A 19581-nucleotide genomic window follows, 5' to 3' on the forward strand; every position below is an offset into this window, starting at 1 on the left:
TATAACACCTGAACACCCTATAATAGTGAGGGGACACGACCACCGGCTCCCTACACTTAATACGGAGGGAGTCAGGGTCACCTAGGATCAAGCCCACAGGAAAACTGAAATAAAGAAACAGACTTATCTTGTGGATGCAGCAGTAACAGCTTCTAGCTTCAGCACAATCCAGGAAGTTGTATAAACCGCAAGGTAAGGCAGTATGGGGAGGAGATATATAGGGAGACAATCACTGCTAATAGATGACAGCTGGGAGAAGGAGGAGAGATGTCAAAATGAAAGCAAAACAAAAGAAGATCATGCAGGAGGTACTGAAGAATGTCTAACAGAACTTCTCAAAGATCTGGTTGTGACACTGTGCTGCTCCTGCTCTATGTGCATCCAGCAACCAATGGGAGGAGGAGCAAGCGATCTACGAGATAGGAAGGGCAAAAGTGCACAGAAATGCTACTCAAGTTTAAATAGGAGCACATTCACACTTGAAGGTGCCACTCCCTGAAGCATATACTACAAACTAAGTAAAAATCACAGAAAAAGAAAAAAAAATAAGATAAAAACATCCTGCACGATATGATAAATAAATATGCGGATGTCAATGGCTACATTATATATTTTTTTAAATCATAGAAAAAAAATAATAATGCACTAACAAAATAGATGCACCTTCGAGTGTGAATGAAATCCTGTTTTTACTTGAGTAGCATTCCTGTGCACTTTTGCCTTTCCTATCAAACAGACCGCCTTGATTAGGTGGTACATATGGGTGTGCCTGCTCCTCCTCTCATTGGTTGCTGGATGCACATAGAGGTGACTAGGAGCAGCACAGCATATGTGGAGAGTCTGCGCTCCTGAACATAGAAGCCAAATGGCATAGGTAGGTTTAGAGTAGGATCTGCCTAACCTGAGACCACCTTGGCTGGGGTAGGTAGGCACAGATGTGTTTTGATCAAAATATATTGGCTAAGTGTCTCAGATTTTTATCATATCAGAATGAAGACTTAGTCTATATATAATGCTTGCATCTATTTTGTTAGTACATTATTATTTTCTTTCTATGATTTTTTTCAGAAATGTAGCCATTGACATCCACATATTTATTTATCATATTGTGCAGGATGTTTTATCTTAGTTTTTTATCTTTTTCTCAGATTTTTGCTTAGTAAGTTGCAGATTCTGCCTCAAATCACCTTTGCTACAAAATCTGCACCAAATATACAACAAAAAGTGGCAAATATTTGGTCATAAATGAACCCCACCCAAACTCTGGCTGGAAAAGACCACATTTTGAAAAAACGGAAGAAGACGTTAACTCTCCAAACTATGTTATATATTCACTGAAAATGGATATGAATGTAAAAAAAAAAAAATACCTACAGTAGTAGTTTACAATTTCCAATCAACTTCGTGATGAAACAAAAGTGGAAAAGTAAAAAGTGAAAATCGAGACTTGGGTTGACCTCATTATAGTCAATGGTGTACAGCGGTGAACAGCAGTATACGCCCAGCAGGGATCCAGGAACTCTGGAAGGATGTTCCTCTGCTGGAACAGCCTGCTGCATCAGTCAAACTAACAATACAGTAAAAGTAAGGATGAGAGAACCGAGTACCGTACGAACTTTGGAAAATTTAGTCAGGCAGACGAGTCTAAACCTTTTCAGGTTTGTTTCAGACTATTCAAGTAAAACAGTGCTCAGTGCCATTTTACTGCACATGTCAGCGAGAAAAAGCACTAGGGAGGAAGAAAAAGGATGCTCACATGACCCTGAAAGGAAGTGGGGGGGGGGGGGGGCTTGCCCTTATTGGCTCCCAGGCCGACAGACAGCCTGGATAAGCCAATAAGTGCTGTAGAAGGCAGGGAGATGACCTAGCAGAACAAGCAGAGAGTCATTTTGTGCTGGGTTGTGAATGAGGGTGGATGGGTCTTACAGTGTCTGCCAGAAAAACAATCTTGGGGACAGTCGAAAGTCACAATTAAGCTTCTATTCTCCTGCCAGGGACAGTGACGGGAAAGGCTAGAATTACAATCAAGAAAAACTGTGTAGAATAGGGACAGGCAGGGAAAATGTTCCATCCGGGGAGTCAGAAGTGAGAAGCTGAGGCTGGCTGCGCTTTCTAGCACAACTGCAGCTGCTGCAAACCTCAAAAGCAGCTACTATCAAAGACATCTCTTTCATTTTTCCCATTTTAACAGAAATTTATTTTTTGGGGGGAGTGGAATAAGCACAAAACTGTACATGTGTTTTACCATCCAAACAATAGATGTAGCATTTAAAATCTCAGTGAAAACACCTGAAATGCTAGTCTAATCTCTGTGTCAGGGCATCTCCACATAGTTAATTTAATTTTTTCGGGTTGACGTTTTTTAAACCACCATATACATGTCGTACAATACACAGAGTAGTTAAGAATAACATCTGTGAGTGATAAGTTGAAATATTAGGCATAAAGCTTTGTTGTTTCATCTCCACACAGTTCACGTTTAAATTTTTAAATTGAAGTTTTTAAAACCAGCATATACGTGTCTTAGAGTATGCAGGGTAGCAGACAAAAATATCTGTGAGCGGTAACATGACATATTAGACCAAAATCGGTGTTGCTTCATCTTTACACAGTTCAAGATTTATTTTTTCGGGTTGAAGTTTTTAAAACCAGCATACACATGTCTTGCAATACACAGGGTAGTGGACGGTTGACATCAGTGAGTGGTAATGGAAAAAACTAGGCCGAAATCCATGTTGGTGCATCTCCAGGCAGTTCTAGTGTTGGTGTGTGGGAGGGGGGGGTTGGAAATAATTGCATAGTAGTTTGTCAATTAGTGTTTTACACTGGATTAATTTTTTTCTAAATCTGCATGCTTTAACAAAGAAATGATATGGAACACAAATCTGTTCCAAAGTCAACTGCCTGTGGAAGTGTCCTTGGTATGTTTGTGGAAAGGGAAGGAAATCTTATTGCGCCTCACTGTCATTAAGTTCCTTTAAATAAAATATGCAAACCTTTCCATACTTTGTGTGATTGTGTACATTTAGGCCCAAATGGGATATGGAAAGGTTCCAAATAAACGATCCAGAGCTAGAAAGTGAGTAGTAGCAGCAAGGTTTATCTGTCCAGAAGTAGTAGTATTAGGCCGCAGTTTTCCCTGCCTTTTGAAAGGCACAACATTAGAAAGAGGATGAGATTTTGATTGGATGGCTCAGTTCTCCTCTCAGTCACAGTAGGATGACGTGGAGGCGACTTTGGAGTCTGACACCATGCCATGGATATGGAGATAAAATTTAAAAAAGTGCTGGGGGGCTTGCCCAAGGATAGTGGACCGGGGAGGATAGTGGGCAGTAGCACAGGGGCGCCAAGGTGAAGAAAAAACAGATAAGGGCGGTGTAGTAAGTCTATGGAAGGTTACTACTTTGCTAGTTGGATTTGTGCTTCTGCTTCACAGTATCGATTTATTGCAAAGGCATATATATCACTGTGTCTATATAGTTAGTGGCCATGGAGTCAGGAGTCACAGTGTTCCTGTCAAGGAACCATGAACCAGACGTACAACAAGAGATACGTGGAAATAAGAAGGCTTTATTGAAAATAAAGCTGTAAGGCAAAAGTCCAAGCGGATGGCTAAACCGAAGCAGGGTCTTGCGAAGCCAGAAGTCGGGAACCAGAAGGGTAGTCAGACGAAGCCAGGATCAGGAACCAGCAGGGTAGTCAGACGAGGCCTGGATCAGGAACCAGCAGGGTAGTCAGACGAAGCCAGGATCAGGAACCAGAAGGGTAGTCAGACGAAGCCAGGATCAGGAACCAGAAGCAGCAGCAGTCTTAGAAGCATGTGAACACAGGAGGACCAAGCAGGGAACTGAAGCCACAGACCTCCTATATATATGAGCTAGGCATCCAGCTCCTCCCAGTGGGAAGGAGAAGCCGCAGGGTGGGAGGCTACAAGAAACCCAGAAACCAAGATGGCCGCCAGCACATGTCAAACGAAGGAGGACAGCAAGAAGGTAAGACCATGACAGTACCTCCCCCTCAAGGGCCCCTCCTCCGCGGAGTAAAGAACGGTTTCTGAGGGAAGCGTGCGTGGAAGGCTCGGAGCAAGGCAGGAGCATGGACATCTGCGGAGGGAACCCAGGAACGCTCCTCTGGACCATAACCACGCCAATGGACCAAAAACTGCACCCGACCGCGGACCAGGCGTGAGTCCAGGATATTGCTCACCTCATACTCCTCACGATTGCCCACTTGGACCGGACGAGGCCGAGGAACCGAGGAAGTGAAACGATTACACACCAGTGGCTTCAACAGGGAGACATGAAACACGTTGGAGATCCGCATGCCAGGAGGAAGCGCGAGGGCATAGGCTACCGGGTTTACCCTGCGAAGCACTCGGAAGGGACCAACAAATCGAGGCGCCAGCTTGGGAGTGGGCACTCGAAGGTTGAGGTTGCGGGTGGACAACCATACGCGGTCTCCGACCTGGTAGGAAGGAGCGGGCGCTCGTCTGCGATCAGCCTGGAGTCTCTGGCGCTGCGCAGAGACCTCAAGGGACCTCTGGATCTGGACCCAAGAAGCACGTAGGACGGAAAGGTGATCCTCCACAGCCGGAATATCCTGGGGAGAGAATACCTCCGGTAACACGGCAGGTTGAAACCCATAATTGGCCATGAAGGGAGACGTCCCAGAGGAAGAGTTCACCACCGTGTTCCTGGCAAACTCAGCCCAAGGCAGGAGGTCAACCCAATTGTCTTGGTGATCGGAGACATAGCAACGAAGGAATTGCTCCAAGGCCTGATTGGATCGTTCTGCGGCCCCATTGGACTGAGGGTGGTAGGCCGAGGAGAAGGAGAGATGAATCCCCAACTGGGAGCAAAAGGCGCGCCAGAACCTGGACACAAACTGACTCCCCCGATCCGACACAATCTCCTTGGGCAAACCGTGCAACCGGAAGACCTCCCTGGCAAAAATCGAGGCCAACTCTTGTGCAGAGGGTAACTTCTTGAGAGGAACACAGTGGCACATTTTGGAAAACCGATCCACAATCATGAGAATGACCGTATGGCCTCGGGATGCAGGGAGGTCCACAATGAAATCCATCCCCAGGTGTGACCAAGGACGCTCCCCGGTGGCTATGGGTTGCAAAAGGCCCAACGGAAGGTGCCGAGGGGACTTACTCTGGGCACAAACGGAGCATGCCGCTACATATGCGGCGATGTCGGAACGTAGAGAAGGCCACCAGAACAGACGTGAAACAGCCCAGGACAGCTGATTCTTTCCAGGATGCCCCGCGGCCTTGGAGTTATGGTAGGTTCGCAACAACCGAGTGCGCAACTCCTCAGGCACAAAACATCTGCCGTTGGGTCTCCCAGAGGGAGCACCAGATTGAGCCGCCAAAATCTGCTCACCCAGGGGAGAGGTCAGGCTGGTGCGAATAGCGGCCAGGATCTGATTCGGAGGTATGACCGAAGTCGGAATCGACTCCTCCCCGGACAGCTCGGAGTACTGCCGTGATAAGGCATCCGCTCTGATGTTCTTGGAACCGGGTAGGTAGGAGACCACGTAATTAAAACGTGACAAGAACAGAGCCCATCTGGCCTGACGTGGTGTCAATCTCTTGGCCTCAGAGAGGTAGGTCAGATTCTTGTGGTCCGTCAGGATGAGAACCGGAACCACCGAGCCCTCGAGCAAGTGCCTCCATTCTTTAAGGGCCTGCACGATGGCCAATAACTCCCTGTCACCAATCTGATAGTTGCACTCCGCGGAAGACAGTTTCCGGGAGTAAAACCCACAAGGAAGCAGAGGACCCTCTGGTGTTTCCGCTGAGACAGGAGGGCGCCTACTCCCGTCTCAGACGCGTCCACCTCGAGGACAAAAGGCAACCCAGGGTTGGGATGCGACAGAATCGGAGCCGACACAAAGGCGGACTTTAGAGCCTCAAAAGCTCGGATGGCCTCGAGCGGCCAGACCTGGGGATTACTGCCCTTCCTGGTCAGATCCGTGAGAGGCTTGGCTAGCATGGAAAAGTCCCTGATGAACTTCCGATAATAATTGGCGAAGCCCAAAAAGCGCTGCAGGGCACGGAGCCCACTGGGCTGGGGCCACTGTAAGACAGCCGAAACCTTCTCAGGATCCATGGAGAACCCCTCAGCGGAAATGATGTAACCTAAGAAGGTTACCTGGGATCGGTGAAATTCGCATTTCTCAAGCTTACCGAACAGCTTGTTCTCTCGTAAGCGTTGCAACACTCGTCTGACATCCAGAATATGGGCCTCCATGGATTCAGAATATACCATGATGTCATCCAAATAGACCACCACACACTGCTGCAACAGGTCACGGAAAACATCGTTGATGAATTCCTGGAAGACTGCGGGCGCATTGCACAACCCAAAGGGCATAACCAAGGATTCATAATGACCGGTCCTGGTGTTAAACGCGGTCTTCCACTCATCGCCCACCTTGATCCTTACCAGGTTATATGCCGCCCTCAGGTCGAGTTTGGTAAAGACCGTGGCCCCTTTGAGGCGATCGAACAGCTCGGAAATCAAGGGTATCGGGTAAGCGTTCTTGATCGTGATGCGATTGAGACCCCTGTAGTCGATGCAAGGCCTCAACTCACCGCCCTTCTTTTTCACAAAGAAAAACCCAGCCCCTGCCGGGGACGAGGATTTGCGAATGTGTCCGCGTGAAAGCGCCTCCCTCACGTACTCCTCCATGGCCTCATTCTCCGCTACCGACAGTGGATAGACTTTGCCACGAGGAGGAACGGCACCAGATTGTAACTCTATGGCACAATCGTATGGGCGGTGCGGAGGTAGGGCAACCGCACGCACCTTATCGAATACTCCCCGGTACTCCTCGTATTCAGGAGGCAACAGAGAGTCCGAGGAAGTACACAGCAGCTTGACAGGCCCATGGATGCAACTAGCCCCACACTGCGGTGACCACGAGAGGATCTCGGCCGATCTCCAATCGAAAGTCGGATTATGCTTCTGGAGCCAGGGGTACCCCAAGACCACCGAGTAGTGTGGAGACGAAATAACCTGGAGACAGACCGACTCTCTGTGAACGGCACCAATGGCCATCCCCACTGGAAGGGTCTCCTGAGTCACGTGTGGCGGCAGAAGGGGTCTGCCGTCTATCGCCTCAAGAGCCAGTGGGGAACCTCGAGGCTGCAGAGGAATGGAATTGGCGGCAGCGAACACACTATCAATGAACAAACCACCAGCACCAGAGTCCACCAACGCCTGGGTCGTCACCGAGCCCCCGACCCAGGAGAGAACAACAGTAATCAGTGGTTTGTCAACACGGGAAACCGGGGACGAGGAGACTCCACCCAAGATCTGCCCCCGACAGGATCTCAGGTGCGAGCGTTTCCCGGACGGTTCGGGCATGCCAACCGAAAATGCCCACCGAGACCACAGTACATGCATCGGCCCTCGCGTCTCCGGAGTACCCTCTCCCCCTCGGACAGGCGAGCAAACCCCAGCTGCATGGGTTCACCCCCAGACAAGTCATCCCCAGGAGGCGTGGGAGGAGAGGGAGGCACGGGTGGGACAGCAAACGTAGGCGCCAATCTGTTAGAAGACCTCCGCAGGCTCTCCTTAAAGGAAGGTCTCTCCCTGAGTCTGGTGTCAATCAAAATCAGGAAAGAAATAAGGGACTCGAGCTCCACTGGTAGGTCCTTAGCTGCAACCTCATCCTTCAAGGCATCCGAGAGACCATGAGAGAAAGCAGCGACCAGAGCCTCATTATTCCAGCCCACCTCTGCTGCCAGGGTACGAAACTCAATGGCGTATTCAGCTACGGATCGTGAACCCTGTCTGATGGACATAAGGAGCTTCGCAGCAGAGGCAGCACGAGCCGGCACATCGAATACCTTCCGAAGAGAAGCAACAAAACCGGAAAACTCGGCAACCACCGGATTGTTGTTCTCCCATAAAGGGCTGGCCCAGGCCAAGGCCTTGTCCGAGAGCAGCGAGATCAAGAAGCCCACCTTTGATCTCTCAGTAGGAAAGGCATGTGGCAGCAACTCGAAATAAATGCCCACCTGGTTAAGGAAACCTCGGCACTGAGTTGGCTCTCCCCCAAAGCGCTGTGGAAGGGGGGCAGAACCGGTCATACCCCGAAACACCGCAGGCGCAGCAACCGGTGTCGGGGTAGACTCTGGCGCAACAACCGGAGCGACAGTAGGAGCGGGCCCAGGAGCGACAACCGACCCATCGGCAACGGAAGCTAAATGAGCCGTGCGTTCAAGCAGGGTTTGCAACGCCACAGCGAACCGACCCAACAGGTGATCCTGCTGATCAAGTCTGGCAACCAGCGTAGGTAGCGAGGATGGCCCTGTACCGTCAGAATTCATGGCTTGGTCCTAATGTCAAGGAACCATGAACCAGACGTACAACAAGAGATACGTGGAAATAAGAAGGCTTTATTGAAAATAAAGCTGTAAGGCAAAAGTCCAAGCGGATGGCTAAACCGAAGCAGGGTCTTGCGAAGCCAGAAGTCGGGAACCAGAAGGGTAGTCAGACGAAGCCAGGATCAGGAACCAGCAGGGTAGTCAGACGAGGCCTGGATCAGGAACCAGCAGGGTAGTCAGACGAAGCCAGGATCAGGAACCAGAAGGGTAGTCAGACGAAGCCAGGATCAGGAACCAGAAGCAGCAGCAGTCTTAGAAGCATGTGAACACAGGAGGACCAAGCAGGGAACTGAAGCCACAGACCTCCTATATATATGAGCTAGGCATCCAGCTCCTCCCAGTGGGAAGGAGAAGCCGCAGGGTGGGAGGCTACAAGAAACCCAGAAACCAAGATGGCCGCCAGCACATGTCAAACGAAGGAGGACAGAAAGAAGGTAAGACCATGACAGTTCCTCCTGCTCCTCCTCCTTGCAGCCCCAGAGAAGGCTTTCAGTGGAATCCTCTCAGTCTTTACTGCCTTTTTTCTAAGAAGTTGCAAGAAAACCCTACCATGCCTTACAGCAGATCGTTAAGAGAGTCTCCCTGTTGACGACTTGTGCGATAGCAGTCAGTGTTTGTACTGACCTGAGGAGGTGGTTCAGGAGAAGGCTGCAGACCCTTTGCATAGCTGTGCTGGTGGTGGTAGTAGTGGGACCCGTAGTCATGGTGTTGGCATTGGGGGTAGCAACAGTATCAGTCGGGGCAAATGCAGAGCAGAGGAGGGGGGCCAAAGAACCCACCATGATATCTCACAGTCTGATAACAATGGCAGGGAGGGTGAGGACTCCAATGACGATTGTGTGCTGGACAGGATCTGTGAGCCGGATCTTGATGCTGAGAAGGGGGCAACGTCAGAGGAGGAGGATGGCACAGCAGTAGCAATAAAGAGTAGAGGCGATGCACCGCTTAATGAGCAGCCATGGCCTTGTCTGCTTCAGGGTCTCGTGATGCCGTTGAGATTGTGGATGGTTTAGACCCAAAAAGCGCCAGAGCTAAGCCAAGCTTGGCTGCCTCTAGCTCTGCAGGGAGTATCTCCCATTTAGCAGTTTGTCTTCAATCCCAGATCCTTTTGACCTCCCCATGATTGTGTCGGCCTGGCTACCAAACCAGGCACTAATCTGCCTCCTCCTCTATGGACGCCCACACATCCACAACAGCAGCAGAGCACAGCGTTGCTCATACTACCCCTCTTTCTTATCACATGTGTCAAGTCCAGCGATGCCACGCCATGTTTGAGCTGATATGCCTGTGTGAGAGTAGCCACACAAGCGAGCAGTTGTTAAAGTATATCAAGCAGAAAACATCCCGCTGGCTGTCACCTCGCTGACTCCAACTGGGCAAGGTAGTCGACAACAATGGGTGCAACATCCTGGCCTCCCTGAACCTGGGCAAAATCACACATGCTTGCACTCTCCTGGACTTGCGGCGATGGAATGGCCTGCCACTACACTGCCTAATCCACCACGTTCCAACTCGTTGAAATTTAACTTTGTACATGCTCAAGCGTCTTTATGAGCAGTGTAAAGCCATAAAGGATTTTGCCATGCACCTGACCACCTCAGCAGCAGGCAGTGGCAGCTCATTCAAGACTCTTGTCGGCTTCTGAAGCCCTTTAAAGAGGCCACAAAGTTCATCAGCAGGGACAGTTGCAACATGAACGTCATCTTCCTCACATTTATGTTACAATAACTCTCATACAGCAGGGGGCGATGGCGGAAGAACATCTAAGCTAACACATCTTGTTGTCCACCCTGTAGCTGTTGGGGACCTACAAGGAGAAAATTATGATGATGGACACCCAATTATCTCAGTGTGTGTGTGTGGGGGGGGGGGGGGGGGGAGGGGGCTGGAAAGAACTGGATCCTTGGCCACACTGGCCAGTATGGCAAGCTGTATAAAAGGTGTATCATTGACATTACGTACTCTGATGATTACTGAATAGCCATGCTTTTAGACCCCCGCTATCAAAGCAAAATTAATGTTTTCCTCCTTCCAAAAGGAAGGACAAAATACGTTATTACTAGGAAACACTGTGTACGCAGCTTGCAGAAGCTACTGGCGAGCAGCCGCTTGCCGCCAGTGAGTTTAAAAGGGAGGCTCCTCTCTGGCCCCTGCAGAGTCAGCCCTCTCTGACAGCCATAAGCAGCAGAAGTAGCTGCAGCCACAGCCAGTTCAGTATCCGCAACATAATGGACTAGTTTTTCCACATGCCACGCCGGGCTGATGATAATTAGCCAGCCAACAGCTCCCGCGTCAAAACACTCAGGTTCAGGGAAAAATCAACAATAGTCATAGCTAAATTTCATAGTGTCATCTACTGTGCTTTGTTTGTATCCTTTTGACATCTCAATTGTATAGTGATTCGATTTTCATCATAGAGTATAAAGAATGTTTTCAACAATATCGATTCATTGTCTTTATTTTGTTAGATTATTATTGCAATAAATCCCTGACCCCAATGCAATGCTCATTTCACGCATACTGTAAATATACACAATTAGTCCACATTCATACAAAGCCTGTTAATCGACACTATCGTTATGTTTTTACAGCATGGGCAGATGTTGGAGTACCCAGAGGAAGCCAACTCAAACATTGACATACTTATTCATATACATGTTGCTTTGCTGAATTCAGTCTCCAGTGATACAGGTGCTATCATATTTAGCCACTGTACTAAAAAACTGGATATTGTTAAAAAATTCAGTTTCAATTTAAAAAAGCCCCTTTCCCTTGATTTTATAATAAAAAAATAGAAAAAAATAAACATATTAGGTATCGCCACGTCCATAACAACCAGCTCTATAAATACATTGCATAATCTACCTCGTCAGATTAACACCATAAAAGAAAAACTGTGCCAAACAAACATTTTTGTCACCTTACATTACAAAAAGTGCAACACTAAGCGATCAAAAAGTCGTATGTACCGCAAAATAGTATCATTCACACCATCACCTCATCCCGCAAAAAATGATATTTTAAAAAAAAATGCTTTTATTGTGTAAAACTGAAATAAATTAAAATGTATACATATTAGATATTGCCAAGTCTGTAAAGACTTGCTCTTTAAAAATATCACATGACCTAACCCCTCTGCTTAACACCGTAAAGAAAAACTGTGTCAAAAAAGAAATTTTTGTAACCTTACATCACAAAAAGTGCAACACTAAGCGATAGTACCAATCAAACCATCAAAATGAGACCCTACCAAAGACAATTGGCCAAAAAATATAATAATAATAACTATGGAGACACTAAAACATAAATAAAAAAGAAAAAGTATACATATTAGGTATATGCCACATCTGTAACAGCCTACTCTATAAAAATATCACATGACCTACCCCCACAGGTGAACGCTGTAAAAAAAAACTGAACCAAAACAATACATTTTTGGGTCACCTTGCTCTATAAAGTGGAATATTAAATGATCAAAAAATCATATGTATCCAAAAATGGTACCAATAAAAATGTCAAACAAGACGATTGGCAGAAAAATAAAAAATGTGGCGTTCAGAAAATGGAGACACCATTTTTTTTTTTCAAAAATGTTTTATTATGTAAAACTGAAACAGACAAACAAAAAAAGTAGACATATTTGATATTGTCGCATCCGTAACAACCTGCTCTTAAAAAATAGCACATAATCTAACCTGTCAGATGAACATTGTAAAAAAATAATTTTTTTAACTGTGCCAGAACAGCCTTTTTTTGTTACCTTGCTGTCACGAGAAGGGGAATAGGGAAGGTGCAAACTGACTCCACCCACTTCTCTGTCCCTGCCTACTTGCACTTACCCATCCTAGGCAACAGAGCGCAACTGGGTGGCGATCCCTAACCTGCGTAAGTGCGGAGAGACAAACAAAAACAGACAACAGAGGTCGAACTAGCAAGGTCAAAACCAGGAGGTCAAGCAACAACACAGAGAGCAAGTCAAAGTCAAGCAGATGTCAAATACCAGGAGATGAAAAAGTACAAAAGGAGCAAGCAAGAGACAAAGTCAAGTAACAAGCCAAAATGAAAATACCAAGTAAAATGCCAACGGAATATACACAAGATATAGGATCTTAATCACAGGCAACCTGTGGCCAGCAGGCTGCCTGTTAAATAGGGGAGAGAGGGAGTCATGTGACGTGGCCAGCTTCACATGACTCATCCCCCTGCATCCTGCTGAGCGCCGAGTGCCCAGTTCGGCGCTCAGACTTCTCGCCGAAACTACAGAGGCATGCGTGGCCGAGTCCTCTCTGCCCCCCGTTGCCCTGGAGAAGAGGACGCAGCGCATGTCTTTGCTCCAAAGTTATCGCAGGGCACCAGCAACACCAAAGGGAAGGAGCTTGAAACCGGTGCCCTGTGACACTTGCCTTACAAACACGAAATATAGAGCTACCAAATATCATAGGCACCCAAAAATAATACCAATAAAGCTGGCACATTATCCCATAGTTTCCAAAATGGGGTCACTTTTTGGGAGTTTGTACTGTAGGGATGCATCAGGGGGGCTTCAAATGGGACATGGTGTCTAAAAAGCATTCAAACAAAATCTGCCTTCCAAAAAACCCTACAACACTCCTTTTATTCTGCGCCCTGCCATGTGCCCATACAGCAGTTTACCACCACATGTGGGGTGTTACTGTAAACTGCAGAATGAGGGTAATAAATATTGAGTTTTGTTTGGATGTTAACCCTTGATGTGTTACAGAAAAAATGGATTAAAATGGAAAATCTGCCAAAAAAGTGAAATTTAGACATTTCATCTCCATTTTCCTGTAATTTTTGTGGAATACCTAAAGGGTTAACAAAGTTTATAAAATGAGTTTTAAATAACTTGAGGGGTGTAGTTTCTAAAGTGAGGTCATTTATGGGTGTTTTCTACTATGTAAGCCTCACAAAGTGACTTCATAACTGAATTTGTCCTTAAAAAGTGGGTTTTGTAATTTTTTTTTAAATTTTTTTTAAAGGGATTTTGTCAACACATTTTACCCCCTACAGTAAAACATAGCTACTTGTAGGTCTCCCTGAGCTGTATTAAATGATGTCCTTATTAACTAATAGTCTTGATTTATTTCTTTATAAAATCGATTTTAGTGATATGCTAATGACTTGCATAAGGTGCCCAAGGGGATGTCCTGACCTTCATTTCTTAAAGTAATGATGGCCACTCGTTTTTCTTTACTTAGCTGCTTTTTTCTTGCCATAATACAAATTCTAACAGTCTATTCAGTAGGACTATTAGCTGTGTATCCACCTGACTTCTCCACAAAGCAACTGATGGTCCCAACCCCATTTATAAGGCAAGAAATCCCACTTATTAAACCTGACAGGGCACACCTGCGAAGTGAAAACCATTTCAGGTGACTACCTCTTGAAGCTCATCAAGAGAATGCCAAGAGTGTGCAAAGCAAAAGGTGGCTACTTTGAAGAACCTAGAATATGACATATTTTCAGTTGTTTCACACTTTTTTGTTATGTATATAATTCCACATGTGTTAATTCATAGTTTTGATGCCTTCAGGGTGAATCTACAATTTTCATAGTGATGAAAATAAAGAAAACTCTTGGAATGAGAAGGTGTGTCCAAACTTTTGGTCTGTACTGTATATTGACTCAAATTTATGACTGTTGTGAAGTACAATGTGTCATGAGCAAACAATCTCAGAATTGCTTAGATAAGTGTAAGTGTTCCAGAGTTATTACCACATAAATTGACACAAAGGTAAAAACTGGCCCGAGGTTTGGAACTTATAGTATCTATAATGGCATAATTGCTCTAAATGCAGACTGTGTATTGCTATGTAGTCTGGGGGGTACAGGTGTCTGTGCTTGTCCAGGAAATTTTGGTATAAACTTCCCTCTCTTTTTTCTGTCATAGTAAAGCCATGTGAAATAGAGAAATGCCTCTGTAACATGTAACTCCAGCAGAGGACACCAGGTCCTTGGTCACAACAGTCAGGGATGGAGATTTAGCTCCGAAAGGAAGTGGCCAGGGAACGCTGTCCCAGTATGTGTGCATGTGTGCAGAAACTGAGTGTATAGCCCATTCATAACTAGAGCCCTCTAGGGCTACTTCTGGGCAGAAATGATGACTGTAGCACTGCTCCCATTGAATTGAGTGGGAGTAGCTCTGCAGTAACCAGCTCCATTCCCTGCACAATAGATGGAACTTCTAACACTGGAGCTAATGCAGAACAGCTAATTTGCTGGGCTGCGGGGTGTTGGACCCCTGCCAATATCCTGAGGATAAGCCATCACTTGTAAAAGAATAGACAACTCCTTTAACGGTCCCAATAAATTTACTGTGACTTTATTTTTCCTTTTGTCACAACCTGTTGTTTTCTGAGAATAACCTGGGGAGAGATTCAAGGTTGCTATGATTTTTACATGAATGAACCAGTGAATTAATGTCTATCTTCTGTGTGTGACTGGTGTAAACGGAATGTCCATTTTTTTTCTAAATAGATTTAAAATGATGTGCTAATTACTTTCCTGATATATCTTGATAGCACATGAAGCTCCATTTTTCTGATACAGAGCTCCAAATTCCCTGCATAAAAGTTGATTGAACGATATAATAGCATGCTGGCTGTAAGCTCCTCAGCTCCCTCTAGTGGAAACTACCCTCAATGAGCACACAAACTATTTGGTAGGTACCGACCCTTGATCCCTGCCTCCTGTAATTGGTTGCACCTTGATGCCATGGAAACAAATAAATTTTTTGAAAATTTTAGGCACAATGCTTATGTTTGAGCACTAATCTTTGAAGAAAGTCTCCATGTACAATGGAAGAGATGTGGACACTTTTCAAATTTCTCTGACATGTTTTTTACATGATTTTAGTAGGAATTCTCCTTTAAGAAGATGGAATTTGCAGAGTGAAATTTGCATATTATTACAGTCTGTGCAAGTCTTTATTTTTAGGAGACTCTATATCACCCCAGACTGTTCCTTAAATGCTATATTAAACAGAAGTTGCTGCTATTTTTTTTTCATATTTCTGCCTATCGATTTCAGTGGGAACTGCAGTATTGATTGCTTTAGTCAAATAAAATGTAATTCATAGACTCTAATGAAACAGTGCATCAATTGACCTAATTATCATTGCTAGTAGTACATTTTTAATGACTACACCAATCAAAAAAAAGCTGAAACATATTTCACATTTAAGATCTATAGAATGTATATGGAGTATGGCTTTATTCATATGTGATATAAATTTGATTTCCCAGTTGTAAAGCAGATTTTGTGTTCCAGAGACTACATACATTGCTTGAACAACATTCTATTTTCCATTTAAAACATTCCAATAAGCTCAGCAAGAAATAAGCATTTCTAAGATCTGAAAATATATCAGGCTAAAGAAAAAGTAAAGCAAATTTGCAAACAGTCTTGAATAGAAATAGTATGTATATTGTTTTGTGTCTTCAGCTGTTCTGCAGATCTCTGTGTCTCCATGGCAACAGACTACAAACAAACCTTGAATGTATTCTGATTTACTGCAGTCACATTTTTATTTCACTGAATCCGCACTTCTCCCCGCTCACGCCAGATCTCAAATTGCGGGAGGGGAAGGGGACTGGCCGGCAGGCCCGCCTCATTTATCATTTTCTATGCCTGTTTTAGGAGTAAAAAAGGGTCTCAGTCTAAGACAGGTAGGAAGCTGTCCACCCTGTGTGGAGATGTAACAATGGTCAAGGACAGTATTTATCTATGTTCTTTACAGCCCACTGGGTAAATGTGGTTCCGGCCAAGGCACACTAGCAACTTGGCCAGGTGATGGCAATGCTGCCTCCGCGTTGTGATCGTGGGATGTCTGCACCAATGTCTTTCTCTGCCTCCTCATACTCCATGTTGTCCTCAGCCTCCACTGTAGGCACAGTTCAGAGTGGTCTTTCAGCATACCACCTATGCAAAGCACGGCATTGTCATGCGGTTCTGCACGTGGTCGGCATGGGCAAACGTAGTCACATAGGGGAGGAACTGGACAATGTTATTAACCAGGAAATCTAATCCTGGCTAACTTTTCACTAACTGAAGACGCTGTATTAGGAAGGGCTGACCCATGCGCCCTGCAACGGCGCATATCTTCAATTTGGTTGTCACCCAGTTTCTTTAAAATGTTGAGGAAACTGTGCATGTACTTCAGCCACTTTTATCATGCAAAACACGCCCTCCTTCAGCTGAAGGTAGAATGGTGTTCCCCTACATCGCCTCATATGTGACATTTCCACACTTTGGAACGCCACACTCCTCATGTTGGACTGACTGTATGAGCAGAGGAAACACCTTACCAATTTCTTGATGATGCAGATGGACAGGACTACTCTCTGGTGTATCTTCTACATTAGACAGTGGAAGCTCATATGTGACACCTGCTGTTTGTTCAGGCCCTTTGAGGATGCCACTTTATTTGTCACTATGGAATGAATGATGTCATTCAATCCTTCATGTCCTGAGGGGATGCTGATAAGTCTGACTGGCAAGGGGATGGAAAATGCGGTGCCTACATCTCATGGCTACCTGAGCCCCGTGGAGGCTGAACTGGCACAGGAGGTGGAGGACGACGATGATGAGGACATAAACGTCCCAGGAATTTTATACAGAACTAGGTGGTTTATTTGCCCAAGCGATAGGAGAGGAGCTAGAGGGTGATGACTAAGACGATGCAGATGACTCCTATAGACCATGGCAGTATACAGTGGAGATGGAGGCAGTAATACAGTTAAATGCTGCAGCGGAGGCAGCAGTATTTTGTGCTGCACTGTTGTTTTTGGTTCTGCTATGGTGGTATTGTGTGCTGCACTCAGGTATTGCTGGCCCCAGCCTATTTGTGTTGTCCTTGCCTACATGTGCTGCCCTGCCTTCTGTCAATTTGAACCCACCTACAACATAGGGTCAATTTAATTTTAATTTCTAGGGTCACTTTAAGTTCCCAGTCTGCCCCCTGCCAGTTATCTCCACTTCTCACAAACTGACAGGAACAGAATCCTTGAACTGAGAGACCTTTTCTGAGATTTCAGCATTGTTCAACGTTGCATGTCCCAATGGTTGGGCGAACCTCTGAATGGATCAATGATATTTCTGGAACACTGGGGAAGATTTGTGAAACTGGCTTAGTTTCCCATAGAAACCAATCACACCACACCCTTCATTTCTTAGACTGCCTTTGAAAAATGTAAGCTGAGCTGTTGCTAGTTGATATGGACAGCAAAGTCAATTCTTCTTTTAGACAGTTTTCATAAATCTCCTTAAAAATTTTACAGGGACCAAAAGTTGCCAAGAGTAATGAAAAAAAAATGTCATTCGTATGGTGGCTGTACACAACTGCATATACAGACGTGGACAAAATTGTTGGTACCCTTTGGTCAATGAAAGAAAAAGTCACAATGGTCACAGAAATAACTTTAATCTGACAAAAGTAATAATAAATTAAAATTCTATAAATGTTAACCAATGAAAGTCAGACATTGTTTTTCAACCATGCTTCAACAGAATTATGTAAAAAAATAAACTCATGAAACAGGCATGGACAAAAATGATGGTACCCCTAGAAAACACAGAACATAATGTGACCAAAGGGACATGTTAATTCAAGGTGTGTCCACTAATTAGCATCACAGGTGTCTACAACCTTGTAATCAGCCATTGGGCCTATATATATGGCTCCAGGTAATCACTGTGTTGTTTGGTGATATGGTGTGTACCACACTCGACATGGACCAGAGGAAGCAAAGGAAAGAGCTGTCTCAAGAGATCAGAAAGAAAATTATAGACAAGCATGTTAAAGGTAAAGGCTATAAGACCATCTCCAAGCAACTAGATGTTCCTGTGAGTACAGTTGCACATATTATTCATAAGTTTAAGATCCATGGGACTGTAGCCAACCTCCCTGGACGTGGCCGCAGGAGGAAAATTGATGACAAATCTAAGAGACGGATAATCCGAATGGTAACAAAAGAGCCTAGAAAGACTTCTAAAGAGATTCAAGGTGAACTTCATGCTCAAGGAACATCAGTGTCAGATCGCACCATCCGTCGTTGTTTGAGCCAAAGTGGACTACATGGGAGACGACCAAGGAGGACACCATTGTTGAAAACGAATCATAAAAAAGCAAGACTGGAATATGCCAAACTACATGTTGACAAGCCACAAAGCTTCTGGGAGAATGTCCTGTGGACAGATGAGACAAAAATCGAAGTTTTTGCCAAGGCACATCAGCTGTATGTTCACAGACGAAAAAATGAAGCATATCAAGAAAAGAACACTGTCCCTACTGTGAAACATGGAGGAGGCTCTGTTATGTTCTGGGGCTGCTTTGCTGCGTCTGGCACAGGGTGTCTTGAATCTGTGCAGGGTACAATGAAATCTCAAGACTATCAAGGAATTCTAGAGAGAAATGTACTAGCCAGTGTCAGAAAGCTTGGTCTCAGTCGCAGGTCATGGGTCTTGCAACAGGACAATGACCCAAAACACACCGCTAAAAACACCCAAGAATGGCTAAGAGGAAAAAATTGGACTATTCTAAAGTGGCCTTCTATGAGCCCTGACCTCAATCCTATTGAGCATCTTTGGAAGGAGCTGAAACATGCAGTCTGGAAAAGGCACCCTTCAAACCGGACACAACTGGAGCAGTTTGCTCATGAGGAGTGGGCCAAAATACCTGCTGAGAGGTGCAGATGTCTCATTGACAGTTACAGGAAGCGTTTGATTGCAGTGATTGCCTCAAAAGGTTGCGCAACAAAATATTAAGTTAGGGGTACCATCATTTTTGTCCATGCCTGTTTCATGAGTTTATTTTTTTACATAATTCTGTTGAAGCATGGTTGAAAAACAATGTCTGACTTTCATTGGTTAACATTTATAGAATTTTAATTTATTATTACTTTTGTCAGATTAAAGTTATTTCTGTGACCATTGTGACTTTTTCTTTCATTGACCAAAGGGTACCAACAATTTTGTCCACGTCTGTATGCCTTAGTTCCATTGTATTTCTGAATGCACAATTACAATGAGTTGAAAAACAATCCCACCATTCCTGATACAGACGTTGAACTGTTTTGCTCTTGTGATGTTTATGAACCACTTTAAATTCTTTCACTGAAAGCATGAAGGGTGTGAAGAGACCACTTTTAAAAATGATT

The sequence above is a fragment of the Bufo gargarizans genome, chromosome 8, assembly GCF_014858855.1.
Source record: "Bufo gargarizans isolate SCDJY-AF-19 chromosome 8, ASM1485885v1, whole genome shotgun sequence".
NCBI classification, from domain to species: Eukaryota; Metazoa; Chordata; class Amphibia; order Anura; family Bufonidae; genus Bufo; species Bufo gargarizans.